Source organism: Pseudonaja textilis, chromosome Z, assembly GCF_049901715.1.
Source record: "Pseudonaja textilis isolate UNSWEBS1 chromosome Z, rPseTex1.2, whole genome shotgun sequence".
In the NCBI taxonomy this organism is placed as follows: Eukaryota; Metazoa; Chordata; class Lepidosauria; order Squamata; family Elapidae; genus Pseudonaja; species Pseudonaja textilis.
In genome coordinates, this window is record NC_142008.1 from 112,697,739 (window position 1) to 112,719,302 (window position 21,564).

The following is a 21,564-nucleotide window of genomic DNA, read 5'->3' on the forward strand; positions in this document are numbered from 1 at the left end:
TGTACTAAAGTAGAGGGTGGATTTTGCTGCTCAATTCCAGGTGTAGTGCTAGCAAATCTTTGTTTAACTGATCTAACTGGAATCTCTTACTGTGGAGCTCGTTCCTTAGTAGAGCCATTTCAGTTCTTTTCAGGATATGTTGAGTGGCTGCTGTGCTTTGATGAAATGTTAATTTGAAGCAGGTTGGTGTTGTATTGTTGTTTCTGCAGCTGCGTAGGAATTGGAGGTCACATAGTATTCCTGCTCTTTTAATTTCCAGTTTCTCGTAGGTTTTATACATATGTGTGTGTGTGTGTGTGTGTGTGTGTGTGTGTGTGTGTGTGTGTGTGTGTATGGCATTCAGCTTTGTTCGGGTATTTTCCCATGTCATTGTAGTTATGATTTTAAAGTTGTAGAGACGTTTCAGCAGAATGTCATCTGCCATCATCAGGCTTCTGTATAGTGTTCATCTGTGAGTCAGGCTTTTATAGTGGTTTCAGATTTAAATTTGGGGCAGCCTATTGCTGTGCCAGAATGGATTTTTTCTTCACCCTGATTGGTTGGGACTATAATCGTGATAGTAATCTATATCACTGTATGTCAACTGAAAAAACTCTAAAGTTCATCAGAAGTTAACATTTTAATATATATTCCATGGGTGGGCTGCTGGGGGTTTGCAGATGTTCAGGAAATCCTCTAGCTAAGAATCTGCACAGTTCAGAGAACCCCACATCCCACTCCTGGATGGCCTCACCCACCCTGCCCTGCTCCTAAGTAAGTGTAGGGTATGCATGAAAGCTTGGGGAGAGTGAAAAATGGGCCTTCCAGAAGTTTGAGAAGGCCAGAAATGGGCCCGTTTCTGGCTTCCGGAGAACCTTCAGAGCTCGAGGAGGGCAAAATGTGTCCCCCCCACTGTGGTGCAGTAGGCCAACTAGGTCATACCCACTATGGCCCTGCCACCCAGCAACCAGGCAAAGAACCCATTGCTAAAATTTTTGAAGCCCACCCCTGTACGATTGTGATGGGTGAACAACTTCAAATTTATGGGGCAGACTGCAATTTTGTTCATTGTTCATAAGTAAAAGTATGTAGGAAGGAACATTCCAAATTTTAAAATAATGCCATTGGTTCCTCTTTTCCATATATCTATTATCTGAGAAGTTTAATAATAGTGTCATTAAATTAAGACAGATTTGGCATCTAGATTTCCAAAACATGATCATTTCTTGACCATTCCTTCATAAAATAGAAAGTTGGAAGGATAGGATAGGATAGGATAGGATAGGATAGGATAGGATAGGATAGGATAGGATACGATAAGATAAGATAGAATAGAACAGAACAGAACAGAACAGAACAGAACAGAATAGAATAGAATAGAATAGAATAGAATAGAATAGAATAGAATAGAATAGAATAGAATAATGGAGTTGGAAGGAAACTTGGAAGTCTCTAGTTTAATCCCTGCTTGGGCAGGAAACCCTACACCAATTCTGACAAATGTGTATGCAATCTATTGATAGTTTCCCATTCTTCACAAGAACTATTTATTGCGAGTTTCACAAAATCATGAAAGTAAAACTAATTTTAATGTACATTGAGATTTGTAAATTGAGATTTTCTTTATCTATTGAGAATGACTATCAAAGAATATTAATTTTGTCAATGAGAATTTTTTTAAACAGTATCATGAGACAGGAATTTCAATTTGACCAGAACAAAACCATGGTAGTGATAAATTGGTATAGACCAAATAAATTTATACTATGGTCACTACTGCTAGTTCATTGTCATCTGAACCAAATTATAAGTACTTTAAATTAACAATTGTAATGTGTTAAAAACCCATTATATTAGCTGAGATCCGATATATCCTAAAATCTTTTAGTGCATATAACTTCAGCAATCCTTTGGTGAAGTCTCTCTTTTTAAAAAAATGACTATTATGAGTTATGGAATGAAGCATCTTGGAAGATAGAAATATTCTGATATTATTTTGTTCTTGTTTGGAGTCCTAATGTTAAACATTTAAAAAAAACATTAAAAAACATTTGTCCATGAATTCTCTTTCACGAAGTCTGCTCGGTTTATCCTATGGGGCATTGCTGGCTGGTGGTGGAATATATCACATTAAAGGACAAGCATCAAGTCACCTCTAATGTTATGTGTGAATTGTTGAGGCCTGCAATGGGGCTTGGGCACTTGGGGCAAATATGGGGGGAAAGTAGACATACTTTGGTTTGTTGCAGGCTCTGGCTCCCATATCAGCCACATTATCATGTTGCTTGTGAAAATTGGTTTCAGACTGAGTTGTCTCTATGCAATTATGGGCCTGGCACCTAGTGCCTGAGAAATGGCAGTGTCGTTGTATTTGTATTATATTGGATATAGATTATTAATAATGTGTTGGTGAGCTGTAAGTAACAACCAGTGATAAACATTGTTGTGTATGTGTGTTAGAAAGGGAGAGGGAGGGAAGGAAGGAGGGAAGGAGAAATGACTTTTAATAGACCCAGTACTGTGGATTTTATCTTTCCCTGATCCACATCACATAAAATATCTATACTGTTTCTATTTTAAGGTGAGATGGAATGAATAACTCTGAGTAGGTGATTATCTATTCTACCTTATAATTATCCAATTAGAGATTATTATCTCCACTTCTTTGCCAAAACCTTGAAAGTATCAGTGTGGAAAAGTGAAAGAATACTATTAATTCTTCCCAAACATTCAGAGGTGACAAGAGTTTGTCCCTTTGATCACTGACATATTGTATTGTCCAGTTTGGTCTTGGGAACAATTGAGAGAATCATGGCAGGATCCATGATTTGGAAATATGCACTTGCCAAAGTGAAAACAGGTCCATGTGTATACAGAGGAAGGAAGACTTTTAGGCAATATGGTGGCATTTATTGTTTCCTTATTAGTATCAATGCCTGGGTGGTGTGTAAAGTCCATCATCGTAATTGCAATGTTAGTAAACCTCTCCCTATTCTTCATAAATATGTTCAGTCTGGAGAGCTCAGAATTGCTGGCATTATTTCTCAAGTCTATGTCTTTTCCAGTCCTGTTGCTTTCATTCAACATCCTTCTCTGGAAATTCTTGATGACTTTGCGTAAGTCTTGCATTTTTACCCCTGAGTTGAATTATATGTTTCTCAAGGTAATCTCTACTATAGCGACCAAACACCAGTAATCTGTTCAATTAGTTTTTTAACAATAAATATTTATTTGTATTTCACACTTGGAAATCACCCCTCTTTCTTACAGAACAACCCTTTAACATTAACATAGAGATGTGGAAACTTTCTGTCAATACTGGCATTCTTCAATAGAACGTATGAATGATACCCAAACACTTTGAAAACTATGTCTATAACTTAACCATTAAGAAGAAACAATCAAGGAATACTACAAGAGCCAAGATTGTGCTTGACTCAAATTAATCTAACATTAGTTAAGATCACCTACAACTCCTTCTTTTTTTGCATCATTGGTACCAGAAGTAACACTCTTAATCCTTAGTTTCCATCCACTATTATGAAACTGGTTTGTGATACCATGAATACTGCATAAGTGCAAAATTAATGATGCAAATTATATTTATTTAAAGCCAATGCTTGATTGTTCAGAAATATCCAGACAGGAAGGTTTTTTGCATTTACTTAATTAAACCATGATTTTTTATATACAATTGATGAAATGCTCAGCATTAAAGTGATTTCAACATAAATATATTCAATATTTTTGGAACCATTTACTTTTAAAACAGCATGCAGTTTTCATTGCAGGGTGTTGTTTCAGAGTTACCAACACATTCTGGCCTTAGTTTTTGCTATAAAAGAAATCAATGAAAATCCACAGATTTTTACCCAATGTCACCATGGGATTCAACATCTATAACAGCTACTTCAGTCCAAGCTGGACCTACCTTGCCTCAATGGAGCTTCTCTTTGCTCAAAATAGATTCAGCCCTAATTTTAAGTGTGGCATTCAAAACAACCCAGCTGCAGTCATTGGTGCACCTAATATCTGTCTCCACATGGCAACCATACTGGACATCTATAAAGTTTCCCAGGTAAAGTGTGTTGATGACACGATATGAACCAAACTAGCCATTACTTGTGGTTGTTTGGATGCAGTTTATGGGGGAGGGTTGGGAAAGAGTATGATTAAAACATGCAACTTAGATTATGCTGGGAGAGAAAATTCTTGAATTAAATTATGCATAAAGTTTCCAGTTTGTGAAACAGACTTACAATCTAGTTTTGTTTACATGTATGGACATTACTGGTCTTTGTTTTAAGTTTTCATCCACGTAATAGCTTCATTCCAGAATCTGTTTCTGGGTCACAAAGCAATACATCATTTTAGTTTCAACACAATTTGTGAAGACTCACTCATTACTTCAAGCATCTACTGAAGTAATAAATGAGGCTTCACAAAAGTAAGCATTTCCTCTAAAGCTAAGAGACATCTATTTTTTAGAAAAAGGCTTTAATTCAGTTTTTGACTTTTTATTGATTTCATAATCAGTGTAAACACTTGGCAAACCACATAGTAGGTTGCTATGTATCAATATTCCTATATATATAAAATTTTAGTGCCTGTATGTGTGTATTCTTCCAGCCTCGAGCAATAAAGCATATGTTCAAGTCAATTTCCTCCTAAGGACAGTAGGCTTTACTTCTTGTCCAGATGTTTATACAACAATACATTCAAAATGCTCTTGTGTCTACATGGAAAAAAATGGAAATAGCCCAGTTTGTTCAAAATCATCATAGGCACATATGAGTATATCCTTGATATATCTCAACTGCTGTTTGAAAAATAGAATGATAATTTAGAAAGGATAACACCATTTAAAAAGCCACTTTGATGTAATGATTAAGGCACTGGGCTTGAAACTTTTTTAGTCCTATCTTAAGCATGAAGCCAACTGAGTGATCTTGGACCAATCATTTTTGCTCTGCTCTAGGAGGTAGGAAATAGCAAACCACTTGTGAAATCTTGCTAAGAAAACTGAAGGAATTTATCCAGGCAATCACCAGTATGAAGACTATTCCAAAGTGGGAGGGGGAGGGTAATTATCATTATTCAGTAAGAAAACCAGTCTTACACATTCCTCATTCTTCTCTATCATTTTTCTTAGCTGACCTATGGCTCCGCTCCAATCATGGATAAAGAGACTCAAGCAATTTTCTTCCAACAAATGTTTCCAAATGAATCCCATCAACATGAGGGACTCCTCCAGCTATTGCTATACTTTAAATGGATCTGGATTGGAGTTCTTGCTATGAATGATGACCAAGGGGAGAAATTTGTACAGAAGGTGCTCCCTGTTTTTTCTCAGAAGGGCATCTGCTTTAATTTCATAGGAGAGTTCCCAAATGTAGCTTTTTACAGTGACTTTACAAATGTGATGGATGAAATACACAAACCTATTCTACCCTTGTGAAAAGCACAGCCAAAGTGATTGTCTTATACAGGACGATGCAATCCATGACCTATTTGAAAATGTCAGTGCAGTATGCAGAAGTGGAGGATATATCAATAAATACAAAGGTCTGGATCATGAATGCTGAAATGGATTTCACATCCATATCTCTTCAAAAAGATTGGGATATAAATTTCCTCCAAAATACTTTATCCTTTTCAGTTCAGGCTTTCAGGAATTTCTTCTAATCAGAAATCCAACAATGGTAGAACACGATGGGTTTCTAAGGAATTTCTAGCAGCATGCATTCAGGTGCTTGTTTCACAGCTCTGATGTCAGTAAAAATTGTACAAGGAAAGAGAAAATGGCAACCCTTCCAACATCTGTGTTTGAATTTAGCACATCTGGACACAGTTATAATATATACAATGCAGTCTATGCTGTAGTGTATGCTTTGGGGTCAATGCATTCTTCAAAACTCAAGAACAACCATCTTGTGGGCAGAAGAGCATCAAAGCTTCAGAATCAACAATTGTGGCAGGTAATTTTCAGAGCAGAAATATGCAGGAGAGCTACAAGTTCAAATAGAGCATACAGAACGTTCACTCCAAAGGAATTGGGACATATAAAGTCTACGTCTACCAAGTACGTATTTACACCATCTTAGGACCACAGAGGACATAGGAAGTAATTGTGTATTAACACCACAATCTCCTTATGGTGATTAACCTATTGGTTTGATTAAAATCCAAGACAAACAATGGAAGACCTCCTCTGCATTTATAACAGTGCCCTCCAAAATAGGAATATCTTGTTGCTACGGCTCACACACTGAAGGAGACACTGAACTCACAAATACTACCTCTGACTGGCCTCACTCCCATCTATTCTCTGCCTCCCGAGTCCCAGCTGATAGGCTGGGTCTTCTTTTGTTTTCCTTCACAGGAGAACAGAGCTGGAAAGCAGGTTAGTGGGGTGGGGAGGGAATGGGATTTTGCTGTAACCTTCCCCCAGGAGTGGGTAGGGAATGGAGATTTTACAATATCCTTCCCCTGTGACACATATAAAGACACAGCCACCAAACCACACCCACAGAACCGGTAATAAAAAATTTTGAATCCCACCACTGCTGCCTACATCCAAGAATTCAATCCTGGACAGTTCAAGGTTAACTCAGCCTTCCATCCTTCCAAGGTCAGTAAAATGAGCACTCAAATTGTTAGGGGTAATATGCTGACATTGTAAACCACTCAGAGAATGTTATAAAGCCTGATGGAGTGGTATATAAGTCTAAGAGCTATTGCTACATATAATATTCTCCAATCCATCTAAACAATGAGGTTTTTTTTTTACATGGCAACTTTAAGATGTGTGGACTTCAACCCCCCATGCTGACTGGGGAATTCTGGAAGTTGAAATCTAAATATCTTAAAGTTGCCAGGTTAAAAAAAAGACACTGACCTAGAGGATGCTACATTGAAAAAGAGTAGTCTAAAAAATACTTGGAAGCAATGTTGTGGAGGTCTTGTTTCCTCTCAATATGTACATAATTGTTCTTCAAGTTGTCAATTCACAAATAGGATTTTATACTAGTTTGTTTTCTCTCAATTCATTCTCAGGCTGCTAGACTAAATATGAATAAAAGGCAAAAAGCCCAGTATATATAAGATTTTTGTTTTCAGAAATAAACTGGAAACAAAATATATATGAAGATCTGAAGAGGTTCTTTCTTTCAATGAAATGTCACATGAAACTTATTTTCAGATGTGAAAAAAAACAAAACAACACAAAGTCCTTTTACTTGTAAGAGCAAAGCAAATCGACTATGTGTTCCACTTTTTCTGTTTGTATACTCCTCTCAGTCTTTTCCTTTTCAAATGTCAGGAGAGGCCAAAATAGTTTGCTTTCTGGCTGATGTGCTTCCAATCTAAGCAATGGGGGTGACTATCCTGGAGCTCTTTCATTGTGTGCTGATGGCTTTTAGCTGGCTATGTTCTCACATTCTGCAGTATTTCTTGCACTATGTACTAAAGGCAGCCAATCTAGAACCCTTTTGGTATATCCTGACATTTTCCCCAGCTCAATAGCTTAAGCCTGGGGTGTCAAACTGGATTTCTTTGAGGGCCAGATCAGCATTGTAGTTCTCCTCCTTGGGCTGCTGCTGGCAGGGTGGGACGGATGCCTCCTGCAGCACTCTGCTGGCCAAAACAGGTTGTGGACGGGTCCATGTGTGGCCCTCTGTGCCTCATTTATGCCCTCCATGGCCTCCTGCAGCCCAAAATGGTCAGTGCAACCTGTTTTTGGCCCATTTTCAGTCCTTTTCTGGCCGCAGGAGGCCATGGAGGGTGAAATGAGGTGCAGGCTCACCGCACTTAGCCTGTTTTAACCTCCAGAGGCACCGCACACTAGTCCTTTGATATTTCTAGGCCAGCCCTGGCGGGCAGATTTATGCCTTGAGTTTGACACCCCTGACTTAAGCCATGCAGGGGAGAGCCATCTGTGGCCCTTTACCAAAAGCTTTGGTTAGATCTATAAAGGAGTTCTCCTTAGCATACTCTACAAGTATGAGCCATAGGCAAAAGGAGACAAACATATCTTTATTATGTGGCTAAGGTTCTGATCAGTGCTGCAAAGGAGATGTCATTTGGCCAACGTTTAGCCTTCTCCAGGCCATTGGCCAGAACCTTTGGTGATCTGGTGATCTTAGCCTTTCAGGCTAGGCAATTCCATAACATGGATCAATCCCAAAGGGCATCAAAGATAGAAACTCTTCAATTGAGGAAGAAGTCTGAGAGATGCCTTCTTTTTCATCAGTGACACATAATGACTTTATGCCCTCCAAGTGGCTTCATTCATCAGCAGAACTTTTTGCATCAGAAAAGTGAAATCTGTCACTGCTATTCTGCAAAAGGCTTCACTGTAGCAAATCTACACTGCTTCTCAGAGGACTACAGTAAAATGCAAATTAAGCTTTTTCCGCCACCAGATTAATTACAAATGAAAATGTTTGCACATGTAACGAAGGAAAAATGAATGCTAAAATATGCAGAACACTGTAGCTGTGGGTTTATGTACATAGTGGATTGGGCTTAGCCACAGCATCAGCCTCAAGATGGGTCAAAATGTGCAAAATAATGGTTATGAAATCATGATTAAAACACTACCTTTTTATTCAGGCATGGAACACTGACACATACATAGAAGGCATGGTGCACCAGACAGAGCTGCTTAGGTCTTTGATAGAGAAACAGATGCTAAGATTGTTCTCCCTAGTAGAAGATCTCAGCTACAAAGACCATTTCATTCATCTGAAGGATGAAGAACACTTCAGCAGCCAGTTAAAGAAACTTTGGGGGACATATTCGAAGAAGGGTGGATATTCCCAGGGATGGGATTCAATTTTTTTAACAACCGGTTCTGTGTGTGTGGCTTAGTTGGTGAGCGTGGCTTGGTGGTCATGTCATTGGCCAACTCAATATCATTCACATTGAGACATGCATCTCTTCGCCTGGCCTCTCATGACTGTGGGAATGCTGCAACAGTCGTAAGTGTGAAAAATGGTCATAAGTTACTTTGTCAGTGCGATTGTAACTTTGAATGGTCACTCCACACAAGCAAAGTACCAGCAAAGGAAGGGAAATAAACTCCAGAGAAGTTCCTGAAACAGGAGGTCTAGTCCTGCCAAGAATGTAATAAGGCTTAACGGAGAGGCAGTTTATTTTTTTATTTTTTTTTATTTTTTTATTTTTTTTTATTTTATTTTATTTGTCAATTGTTTACAAGATAATAAGTATAAGTGTATACATAGCTATGAATACATGAAATGGGTACATATAGTAAAAAATAAAAGAAAAATAAAAGAAACAATAGGACAGGGACGGTAGGCACGTTGGTGTGCTTATGCACACCCCCTACAGACCTCTTAGGAAAGGGGTGAGGTCAATAGTAGACAGTCTAAGGTTAAAGTTTTTGGGGTTTGGGGAAGAAACTACAGAGTCGGGTAGAGTATTCCAGACATTGATCACTCTGTTGCTGAAGTCGTATTTCCTGCAATCAAGCTTGGAGTGGTTAACCTTGAGTTTGTATCTGTTGTGTACTCTTGTGTTGTTATGGTTGAAGCTGAAGTATTCATTGACAGGTAGGACATTGCAATGTATGATTTTATATACCATGCTTAAATCAGACCGAAGACGGCGTAATTCAAGGTTTTCTAGTTCTAGAATTTCAAGTCTGGTGGCATAAGGTATGCGAGTAGAGGAGTGGAGAACTCTTCTTGTGAAATATTTCTGGACTTTCTCAATTGTGCTAATATCAGATACGTAATATGGGTTCCAGACTGATGAGCTGTATTCGAGTATTGGTCTAGCAAATGTTTTGTATGCTCTAGTTAGTAGTGTGATATTACCAGAGAAAAAGCTACATAAGATTAGGTTAACAACTCTTAATGCCTTTTTGGCTATGTAGTTGCAGTGGGCTCTAGCACTTAGATCATTAGAGGTGAGTATTCCAAGGTCCTTTACAGAGCTTGGATCATCAACAAGATCTTGACTATTCAGCTTGTATTTTATTTTCGGATTTTTTTTGCCAATATGTAAGACAGAGCATTTATTTGTTGAGATTTGAAGTTGCCATTTGTTTGACCATTCTGATACACAGTCAAGATCTTTTTGAAGGGTAGCAGTATTGTCTGTGGTATTGAACAGCTTTACATCATCAGCAAAAAGAACGCAGTTGCTCTTAATATGATCACAGAGGTCATTTATGTAGATTATCAAGAGAGTTGGTCCTAGAACACTGCCTTGGGGGACACCACTATTGACAGGTACAGAATTTGATAGGACGCTCCCAATTTTGACCATTTGTTGTCTGTCTGACAGGAATGCTTCTATCTAGTTATGCAGTTGTCCAGAGATACCATAGGATTTTATTTTTAGTAGTAGTTTGTCATGTACCACTGAATCAAAGGCTTTACAGAAGTCTATGTAGATTGCATCTATTGTTTTGCCCTGATCAAGTTGTGTAGTCCATATGTTTTTGCAGTGTAAGAGTTGCAGATTACAGGATAGTTTTTTTCTGAAACCAAATTGTTTATTGGAGAGTAGGTTGTTTGTCTCTAAGTGGAGGATGATGGATTGGTTAATAATTGATTCCATGACTTTACAGCTGACGCAGCATAAGGAGATTGGTCTGTAATTTTCAACTAGGCAAGGGTCTCCCTTTTTGAAGATGGGGATGACTGTGGCTAGGTGAGGCAAGGAACTGGTCCTGAAAGATTTTTCAAAGATTATGCTTAGAGGTTTGGCTATGGCAGTGGATAGCTTTTTTAAGAAATAGGCACATATTCCATCCGGTCCAATAGATAGAGATGGTTTTAGATTGCAAAGTGCTTTTTCAACATTGTCTTCTGTAAAATCGATATGTATTAGATCACTGTAGTTATCTGTGGTTCGGCTAGGAAATACTGGGCATGATCCATTGCTGTTTACAAATACTGAGCCAAAAAATGTGTTAAAGATGTTGGCTTTAATGGTGTCGTCGTTGCAGTCTTTACCATTAGGTCCTATCAGGGGTGGGATGGACCTTGAATCTTTTAGTTTGTTGTTTACAAAATTGTAAAAAGCACTGGTGGAATTGGTGCTTAGAAGGTTTTCCTCTTGTTTAATGTGATAATTGGTGCATTCGGTCTTTATTTGGTGGCATAAATTTTTGTATCGGCTTTTGAAATTGGCAACGTGACCAGATTTGTTTTTCCGCCAGAGTGATCTCTTTTGGATTGAAGTTTCCTTATTGTTATGGGCAATCTGTTTTTTTGTTTTGTTTTGGGAGTTGTTGTTGGTAGATATAGTTTGATGACTCTTTTGACTTCAAGTAAAAATATGTTGTAATGTTCTTCAACAGTATTGCATCCAGTGAATAGAGATTACCAATCAAGGGATGAGAGATCGTTGTTTATAAGATCATAGTTGCCTTTTTTGAAATTATAATTGGGGATTACATCATTGTGGTGGTTTTTGTGTGGACGTATGTTGAGACAAAAGTCAATCATATTGTGGTCACTGCTGGAAAAGGGTTCTTTAGTTTGTATTCCGTAAATTAAATTCAAACTATTGCAGAAGATGAGATCAAGGCAGTTGTTTAGTCTAGTGTTGTTGGTTACTAGTTGTTCCAGTCCCAGATTTGTAACAGCATTGTAAAAGGTTGCATGTATGGTTTCAGTTGTACATTCATTTAGGGTCCAGTCAATATGAGGCAGATTGAAATCACCAAGAAAGATAAAAGGGTATGGGCAGGATGCTGCCCATGTTAGTAGTGTATTTAGCTTGTTTACATGTTTGATGTCATAATCAGGTGCTCTGTAACATAGTAAGAATCGAATTGTGATATTTAAGGATAGTTCACAGATAATGGTCTCAGGAAGAGCAAGCTCCTGGGTAACTTGGATATTTTTTAGATGTAAGGACTTTTTATAGAAGATAGCAACACCACCTCCTCTACGAATTTCACGATCTGATCGGTAAACATACCTCTTACTGTGGTAATGGAGTCAGGGAGAGATGCATTGAGCCATGTTTCACAGACAAATATAATGTCGAATTTAGCCATATTTAGTAGGAGGAAAAATTCAGGTATTTTATTTACAAGGCTTCTTGCATTGAGTAGCTTGCATTTAAGGCCAGCAGTAGTTGGAATTGAGGTAGTTAGGGGCGTGCGTGCCTAGTCTTGGGTGATGGTGGATTGGTTGAGGTAGGGTTGTGGTTGAAGGTTAAAGCTGAGTTGCGGGATGTGTGACTTACTTTTGATACAGTCAGCATGGTAGTCAATGTACAGGTCCTTCTCTCCATTGTCTAGACCTTTTTTGAGTTCAGTGCGGAGTACACGGGAGCGGGCACGTTGCTGTATGGTTAGGTCAGGGCGACAACGGAGGTTCTTATGGTTGGTGTTGGTTTTGGCGAGTGAATTTATAGTGTAAATGAATTTGCGTTTGCTTGATTCATTTTTGCAAATGACCCTGCAGAAGCGTGGGGTCACAGAGCCGCCTCTGTTTTTGAGCTCTCAGCCAATGCAGGAAATGTCAAGTATTTCATCAGGGGAGATGATTGATGCTTGATAATCACTGATGATGTTTTGGACAGTTGTGATGTCATCATTATCATTGATGCCCTCTAGACCAAATAAGATGGCGTTTGGACGTTTCCGTTCACGCTCAACAGCTTCTCTGATGAGGATTGGGATATCAATATTTGTCTGGGTTATGTTTTTTTTGTGGATTGGGTTGTGGATTGGGTTGTGGTTGTTGAGTAGAGATGTGGTTTGTAGCTATTGGATGTTCAGGTTTTTGCGTTGTGTCTTTTTTTTTCGAGGTTGGATAATCTTTCTTTTAAGGCATCCAGGGATGCTACTATGGTGTCAAGGGATGTTAATCGTGTTTCAATGGTATCAACTCTTTCCAACAGATCCAGTTTGGGTCTGCATGATTTGCAGAGATATGGAAACTCATTGGATGATTCTAGGTATTGAATCATTTGCTTGGGTAATCCCAAGCAGTCATGATGAGCGTATTTGTTACACAGAGAACATTTGATGGAGTTTTCATTATCCTTTAGAGTTTTGTAGCATTTAAGGCATGTGCAGGAGTCTTGTGGTTCATTGTTGGGGATTAATTTCACTTTAGGTTGTGGTTTGGCATTGGATTTTTTTCTTGGCATTGTAGGTTTTTTAAGATAGTACGTTGATTGAATTAATTAATGGAACAATTTTGGGTAATCAATATAGCCAATATCACACCAATCAATCAATTGCAGTAATCTCTCTAGTCAGATAATTTCCTAAGCAACAATCAACCTAATCAATTAATTACATTAACTACTAATCAATTAATTACACTAATCATTAGTCACACTGTTCAATTAAATTCACTAAATCACTGATTTTACTAATCAATTAAATTACATGAATCTTGATCTTTTAAACTAGTCAGTAATCACACTATTTGCACTAAACACTCTAATCACACTAATCAATTAATACAATAAATCAATTAAACCATTAATAAAATATTTTATAGAAATTGATTATCTAACCATTGATGTAGGTGATGAGGTAGAAAAGTTGTAAATTTTGAGGTAATGAATTAATGGGTGTTTGATTAAAGTAATGAGGTAGTATTGAGAGTCTTTAAGGAAAGGGTTGTTTGTTTTTCTAGCAGCTGTGATACACTGGGTAAGAGGAATTTATTGCTCTGATTGCTGCTGTTATTGCTCTGTAAACAAAAGGATGTAACAGGATGTTCAAAGCACGCTGGGTTTTTGAAAGAGAGCAAAACTCGCTGAATTAAAACACTTTAACTACAATCAATATGTCTCTGAATAAGATTGTTTTGCAATAGTTTCCTAAAGTTCTTCAAGTTGAGTAGTACTAAAAATACAGTCCAGAAATTTGGGTTAACTAATCCAATCTGTCCTTTACTTTTAAAGTTACTTCTAGTTGCAATACCTTTTTTTTAAACTAAATCTGACAGTCACTCCAGATCGTTAATCACAGTTATTTTCCTCCTTTGAGTCCCACTTTCCAAGGAAAATTCTGCTGCAGAAATTTGAGTGATTCTAACCAAGACTAAGCACGCTGTTACAAGATCTTTCCTTTCTTTTTCACTTCTGTCTTAGCTGACTTACTGGTTTTGATTTAGCTATGCAGGCAATTCTCTTTTTAGTTCGGATGGAGGGGTTTTCTTCGGGTCAGTCAAGGAGACTGTCCTCTCCTCTCAACAACCGAAGCATTCCTCTGCCGTCCAGGGTAACTTTTGGCTCCTAAGAGCCTCAGGGCTTTCTCCTCCCTCCTTGTTTCTCCCTGCCAGCTGTCCGATGTGGCTCCAGGGAAACTGTGTGGGGGATATTAATGGAAACGCGTTGTCTGGCGTGGAAGATACTTCTATCAGCTGTGTGAGGGATTTAGATGAAGGTATGTTGTTTGCACTCCTCAGGCTCCAAGTGATCCAGTTCAAGAGCTCCACCAGTGTGGTTAATAGGGCTCAATGGAAAGAGCTTCACTTCTCTGGGGAAGGAGAGGAGGGCTCCGGATCAATTAGCAGGAGCTCTGCTAGCATTATTTGGGCTCCACGGCTTCAGAATCCAGCGTTTTTGGGCTTGTTTTTGGGGATCAGGTTTACTCACGGTTACTGGTGCAAGCAGCAGCTTTAAAAGTGATTTCTGGTTCAGGTTGTGGCTTTATAGGGAGATAGTGCTCCAGGATCGAGAGCTTCACCTTCCTAGTTGGGCGCCGCCATACACCAGAATGTTTCCTTCCTGCCTTCCTTACAGGATTAGGCCAGTAATTTCTTCTATCAACCAGTTCTCTGAACTGCTTAAAATGTTAATAACCGGTTCTAGTGAATAGGTGTGAACTGGTAGAACCCCACCCCTGGATATTACATTACATCATTGGATATCAAGTATTCTTTTCCAATAAAGTTGTTATAATAGTTCAACTGTAGTTATTACTCCATGCCTGACCTTTAAATTATCCAGCAGGATAGAAATTACTCAAGAGCTTTTAAAAAAATCTTAACAATGTTCTCAATTTTTGGATAGACACATACCCTTTCTTTGTGCAATGATCCTTGCCAAAGAGGGCATAGCAAGATGAAGAAGGAATCAAAACCACTTTGCTGCTATGATTGCCATCCATGTCCAGAAGGGAAAATTGCAAACAAAGAAGGTAAAGGTTTTTGAGAAGTAATGGAATAAGCTACCTTATTAACAGGGTTATTTATTTGGATTATTTATTTATTTCAATTATTTATATGACTACCAATGTCACACAAGTGACTCTGGGCGGTGTGTAAAGATTAAAACATAACTTCCATTATGTGTAGAAATTCCCTTGCACTTCGAGCTATTCGCAGTGAAAAGGATTGTAAAAATACATTACATACAGGGGTGTGTTTCTACTGGTTCTGTCCACCTCTGTAGAACCAGTAGCTCTGAAGAGCAGAAGACATAGAACCGGTTCTATGTCTGCTGATGTTTTTGCCCACCCACCCACAGCCTCTTACCTAATCTTTATTTCCTGATTATTTCCTGACTCTAGGTGTGGTCTTAATAAGGCTTTATCAAGGGAAGTACTAATGCCACTCTATAAAGCCATAGTAAGACCACACCTAGAGTACTGCATCCAGTTTTGGTCACCACATTATAAAAAAGATGTTGAGACTCTAGAAAAAATACAGAGAAGAGCAACCAGGATGATTAGGGGACTGGACGCTAAAACATACAATGAACAGTTGCAGGAACTGGGCTAGGCAAGTCTAGCAAAGAGAAGGACCAGGGGAGACATGATAGCGGTCTTCCAATATTTGAGGGGCTGTCATAGAGAGGAAGGGGTCAAGCTATTTTCTAAAGTGCCTGTAGGCCAGACAAGGAATGATGGATGGCAACTGAAGAAGGAGAGATTTAACCTGGAAATAAGGAGAAACTTTCTGACAGTGAGAACAATCAACCAATAACAGCTTGCTCTCGGAAGTTGTGGGAGTGCCATCACTTGAGATTTCAAGAAGAGTTTGGACTGCCATTCATCAGAAATGGTGTAGGATCTCCTGCTTAGATGGGGGGTTGGACTAAATGAACCACAAGGTCCCTTCCAACTCTGATTATCTGTTAATTTTTTCAACTTCAGCTGCCGAACGAGGCACATCTGCAGTTAAAAAACAAGAAAGGAGGGTTGTATCAAAGGCTGCTTCTTGGCACGCAGCATGCTAATGACGATTTACAGGCTCACAGCAGGCAGGAAAGCTCGTAAATCCTGAACCGGTAGTTAACCCTGTCGTATTCCACCCCTGATTACATACATATTTGTAATCAAGAATGATATCCAGATAATACATAGTATGTGATAGATAGGTAGAGTGAAATACTTGACAGGTAAAGGCTTTGGGTATGGGCCAAGGTTTCTGGCCCTTGGATTTTCTCTAATCCTCAGTAATCTTCAGTAAATATGATTTCATATTAAAATGGCTAAGTAGTTAATGTCACTGTTGATAACTAGCTTCTCTCTCAGAGTTATGCAACACTAAGGCTTGATGAATTAAAAAACAATGCACAGAATTGTTTTCTTTTTTCAGATATGGAAGACTGTTCTCATTGTCCAGAAAGTCATTATTCAAACCATGACAAAGATGCATGCATTCCCAAACGCATAACTTTCTTATCCTATGAAGAACCTTTGGGGATCAGTTTAGCTATTTGTGCTCTTTCTTTTTCTTTTATCACAGCTCTGGTGCTTGGGATCTTCATTCAACAGAAATACACTCCCATTGTCAAAGCCAACAACCGGAATCTCACCTACACTCTTCTAGTTTCTCTCCTCCTCTCCTTCTTTTGTGTTTTATTATTTATTGGGAAACCTGATAAGATTGTGTGTCTCCTTTGACAACCAGCTTTTGGAATCATCTTCTCCATAGCAGTTTCTTGTGTCTTGGCCAAAACTTTTGTTGTGGTTCTAGCTTTCATGGCCACCAAGCCTGGATCTAGAATGAGGAAATGGGTGGGGAAAGGAATAGACAGTTTCATTGTTCTATTTTGTTGCCTTGCTCAAACCACTATTTGCATCACATGGTTGGGAATATGTCCACCCTATCCAGATTTTGATATGCACTCAATGTCTGAAGAAGTCATCATGGAGTGTAATGAAGGATCAGTCACTATGTTCTACAGTGTTTTGGGATTTATGGGTTTCCTGGCTGTGATCAGCTTCTCTGCTGCTTTTTTAGCCAGGAAGTTACCTGACAGTTTCAATGAAGCCAAATTCATAACCTTCAGCATGTTGGTCTTCTGCAGTGTTTGGCTGTGCTTTATCTCAACCTATCTAAGCACAAGGGGAAAATATATGCTGGCTGTGGAGATCTTCTCCATGATTGCTTCCAGTGCTGGCTTACTGGTCTGTATCTTTTTTTCCAAGTGTTTTATCATTGTGATGAGAACTGAACTGAACAAAAAACATCAGCTCATGAAAAAAAAGTTTTAAAAATCAACTACCTATATGTCAAGCTCATCAGAACCTTATAATCAGTTATTTCACAAAGTTCTGTTTTTAGGTTGAACTGAAGAAATGGGAAGACTTCTCACATATGGTTCCCATTTTTTCATTTGATCCATTTCTGTTATCATTTACTGCTGCAATTTCCTTCCTTCCTTCCTTCCTTCCTTCCTTCCTTCCTTCCTTCCTTCCTTCCTTCCTTCCTTCCTTCCTTCCTTTTGGCATGTTTCAAGAATTCTTACCTACAAATGGAATATATATTTTGTTAATTCAGTCAGTCAGTTGGCTTTTATGATTTGGAATTTTAATAATTGCATTTTAAAATAAAATATTTTAATTTTAATTGGTAATTCTTGATGTTTTAAATGACCTTTTAAATCCACATTGTTTACCTGAATGGAAAGGAAAATCTTTATTAAATCGGTTTTCTTAAAAGTTAAGGTGCTGGGCTAAAACTCAGAAAACCTGATTGAATGCAGAAGGGGTTGAAAGGGAAGAAGTCATCCATTCTTCCCCTGATCAATTTCAGAAGCTGCCCTCCTCACCAACGCCAAGGCCCGGCTGTTGGGCCTGCTGCTACTGCGGACCAGTGGTACCTAGGCCAGGCTGTTCTTCAGCCAGGCCAACAGGTGGTAGGAGCTGCTTCCTGCACATGCTGCTGCTGTGCAACCTGCTGCTGCCCTGACTGACCTCAGATCTCGCTGCCTCCTTGCTGACCTTGGAGCATCCCAGCCTCTGCACGTTCTGCCTGCTAACCCTGTTACAACTGGGACACTTCTCAGCCTCAGTGAGCACCATACTGGCCATGGAGTGACTGCCAATACTGCTGCTGGCCTCACAGGGGCTCTTTGCCCTTCTGGTTAGGCTGCTCTTGGCCACCCTAGTGGGCTACTCCTACCTGGAATGGAATGAGTTAGCCCAGATCTATGACCTTAGGAAAATAAGGCTAGCTTGTGCCACCTGACCATGTGGGGAGGTGCATGTATGTGACTGGCATCAAGAAAGAAGCTCCAAGTGTCTGCCTCCTTTCATCCCAAGTTGGAAGAGCCACACAGTGAGGGACTTTCAATCAGTTTGCTGTGTAAACAACATTTTCACCAGCTTCTCCCCTTCAGTCGCACCACATCTGTTCTGGGTGAGCATGTGCAAGCCCGCCAAAGAGCTCTCCACCTTTGGCACACCCACACTAACATACTTTGTCCGCCTTCGGTGTCTACCTCATCTGCAGCTGCTCTGCTGCTGCCTCGCCTTTTGCCTGGCCCAGGCTGCTCTTGGGGTTGGAAGTTCAATTGCACTGGCCAAAAAGCCCCTCCTTTGGCAAACTTGCACTGACATGTGTGCACTGCTCTTTTGCACTGTATCTATTGTAAAGCTTCATGCCAAAGAAGGTCCATGATTTCTCCTTACCTTCTTCCCTCCCCTCCTCTGGCTGTTCTGTCTTAGCTTTAGCAGATAACCATCCACTAGGGCTGGAGGCTCCTTCATCGTTCGTGATCGAACTTCCAACCCCAACAGTGTGCCAGGCTTCAGAATGATGAATCATGAATTTTACCAGCAAATTCTATAGGAAAATGTCAGACTATCTGTCCACAAAGTCAAGCTCAAGAAAAAATGGATCATGTTGCAAAACAGCAACTCAAAATATTCAAGTTGTAGAATCAAAGAATGGTTAAAGAAGAAGAAAGTTTTTGGAATGGCAAGTTCAAATTTTGACCTTAAGCCTTTAGAAATGTGAAAGGACCTGAAGCGGACAATTCATATGAAGAAAGTAATCAACATCCCTGAGTTGAAGCTGATCTATAAGAAGGAATGGGCTAAAATTCCTCCAGACTAATGTGTAGGGTATCAGGATTCCAGAAGTTACACCAATTAAATCATGAGTCTTGATCCAATCTTCCAAAACTTCAAAGGATTTATTGGGAGTGTATCTTAATTCATATTCTCCAATGAGATACATCTGTAGCCAAGAGTCATCAATCTTGTTTTCCAGTTAGATTTTTGTGTGGCAGAATCTTCAGTCACCTAGTTACTACATCTGAAAAACTATGTATGGAATGCACTTTCAATTTCCAAGCTGCTGCACTGCTCTTTCAAACCCTTTTCCCCTTCCTTTCTGTTGGTAACTCAAAAACAACCATAGAAATATTTTATGAGTTGACATTGGGTTGATCAATCAATTATCAGAAACACTTAGCTGCAGTTATTGCTACAGCAATGGGGGAATATCTGATACTGAAAGCAAATGTTCTCCTACTTTGGCCACCTAGAAATATGTTGCTTTGCATCAATTTCCTCAATAAATAACATTTTTAACTAATTTGTTTAACTTTAAAGTTTTGTGAGACTAGCCCAAAGCCACCATATCTAAATGTGGTGAGTGCATGTAAGCAGGGTGGACAAAAAGCAGGAAAAAGTTCCCGAGGAACCAAGTTGTTAAGGAAATTGTTGGAATAAAAAATCTGGTTCAGTTCCAAGCCAGGAGAAAGCCACGGGAGACAAAATGGAGGCTGGAGGCTAATTGGAAAGATGATTTAATTAAGAAGCAGATCCACCAAGCACATGTTTCTGGTGCAGCTGACCAAATGGAGTTGAGAGTGAGGGGCTTTTATACCTTTTCTTGGGCTTTGCACTGGAACTTCCTGTTCCTGTACAAGAACATGTATCCTATTGGCTGTTGTAGGGGTCAAAGTTGTCTCTGTTGTCTGAACTTGCAGTTTCAGAGGATAATGCAATGTCCTTAGGAGACTGGGCAATGTAGTGAGCTCTGTGTCTTAGTGAGTTAATCCTATTATGTCCAGAAGGATCATTCTTAATCCCTTCACCGTGGAGCTGAAGGTCTTTTTGTTTTGTAGATAGGCTGGCCCAGTCTTTCTTAATGGGTACAAAATATCTGCTGGGGACAGGGAGCTGGGGCTCTGAATTTCTGTCTCCCTTAAGATTTTTAAAATTCACTTTTAGGGGAAATATTTTATCCTGACTTTTTAAAATATTCCTCAAATTATTTCATTCTTCTAGAAAGAGGGGGTGGCTTCCCACAAAACAAAAGGACAAAAGTTGGGCATAAGCACATGGGAAGCCCATCCCCACCAAAAAAGCATGGACTTTGGGGGAATAAAAGGGGTCCTGAAGCCTGCCCATTTTTGGACCCCAGACATGGCAGCTTCAATCCCTCTGTCTAGTACCTGGGAGCCTAGCTGGGTAAGTGTGGATGAGAAAAAGTATGTGTGTGTTTGTAAGAGCAAATACATATACTTTGTAATCAGTAAAAGGTTGCTGTTATTTCAAATTCACTGGGTCTCCGTGTATTTTAAAGAAGTGTTTATGCCTCAGTGTTCAGTTGAAAATGATTTGAGTGTGGCAATTTTCTAGACCTGTGAGTGTGTGCATGAATGACCATAAGTGTAACCTGAAAGCATACTTGTGTAACAGTTTCTCCTTCTCTAGTTCCATGTATGGAGAAGAAATCATATTTTAATTCATGCCAACTAGGAAGCAAATTTGCCTTTATGTTTTTCTTGTAACATTTTAAAATGACATTTAAAATTACCAAAATAACCAAGGTTACATCTTGCAAAGCTCAGCACATTTGGATTTGGTCAGTATATAGATAAAAGGCAACCCAAAATTCCAGAAGTGTAGCCCAGATTAAGCAGTCCAACAATACCAATGAAAGCCCACTTAAAATTGTTGCACAGAAAATTATACAGACATGTCCATAAGAAGGAAATAGAAATGGAAAATAGAAATTAGATCATAATTTTTCTGCTCAAAATGATTTCCTTCCCTCCCTCCCTCTTAATTTAAATATGGGGAAATAATGCGGAACAAGAGTTTCGATATGATTTTTTGGTGGACTTGAAATGACTTCTTTCCTTCTTTCCTCTCTCCCTTCCTCCCTCCCTCCTTCTTTAGCTTCATTATTTTCTGAGAAATGTCAAATTCAACAACAGTGTTAGTGAAAAGATTTCCTTTGATAAAAATGGAAAAATCATTGGTGGATTTGATATTATCAACTGGATCACATTCCCCAACCAGTCCTTTCTTAGGGTCAAAGTTGGAGCAATAGATCCTCCAGGTCCTCCAGACAAGTTCTTCAACATCTCTGTGGATTTAATCAC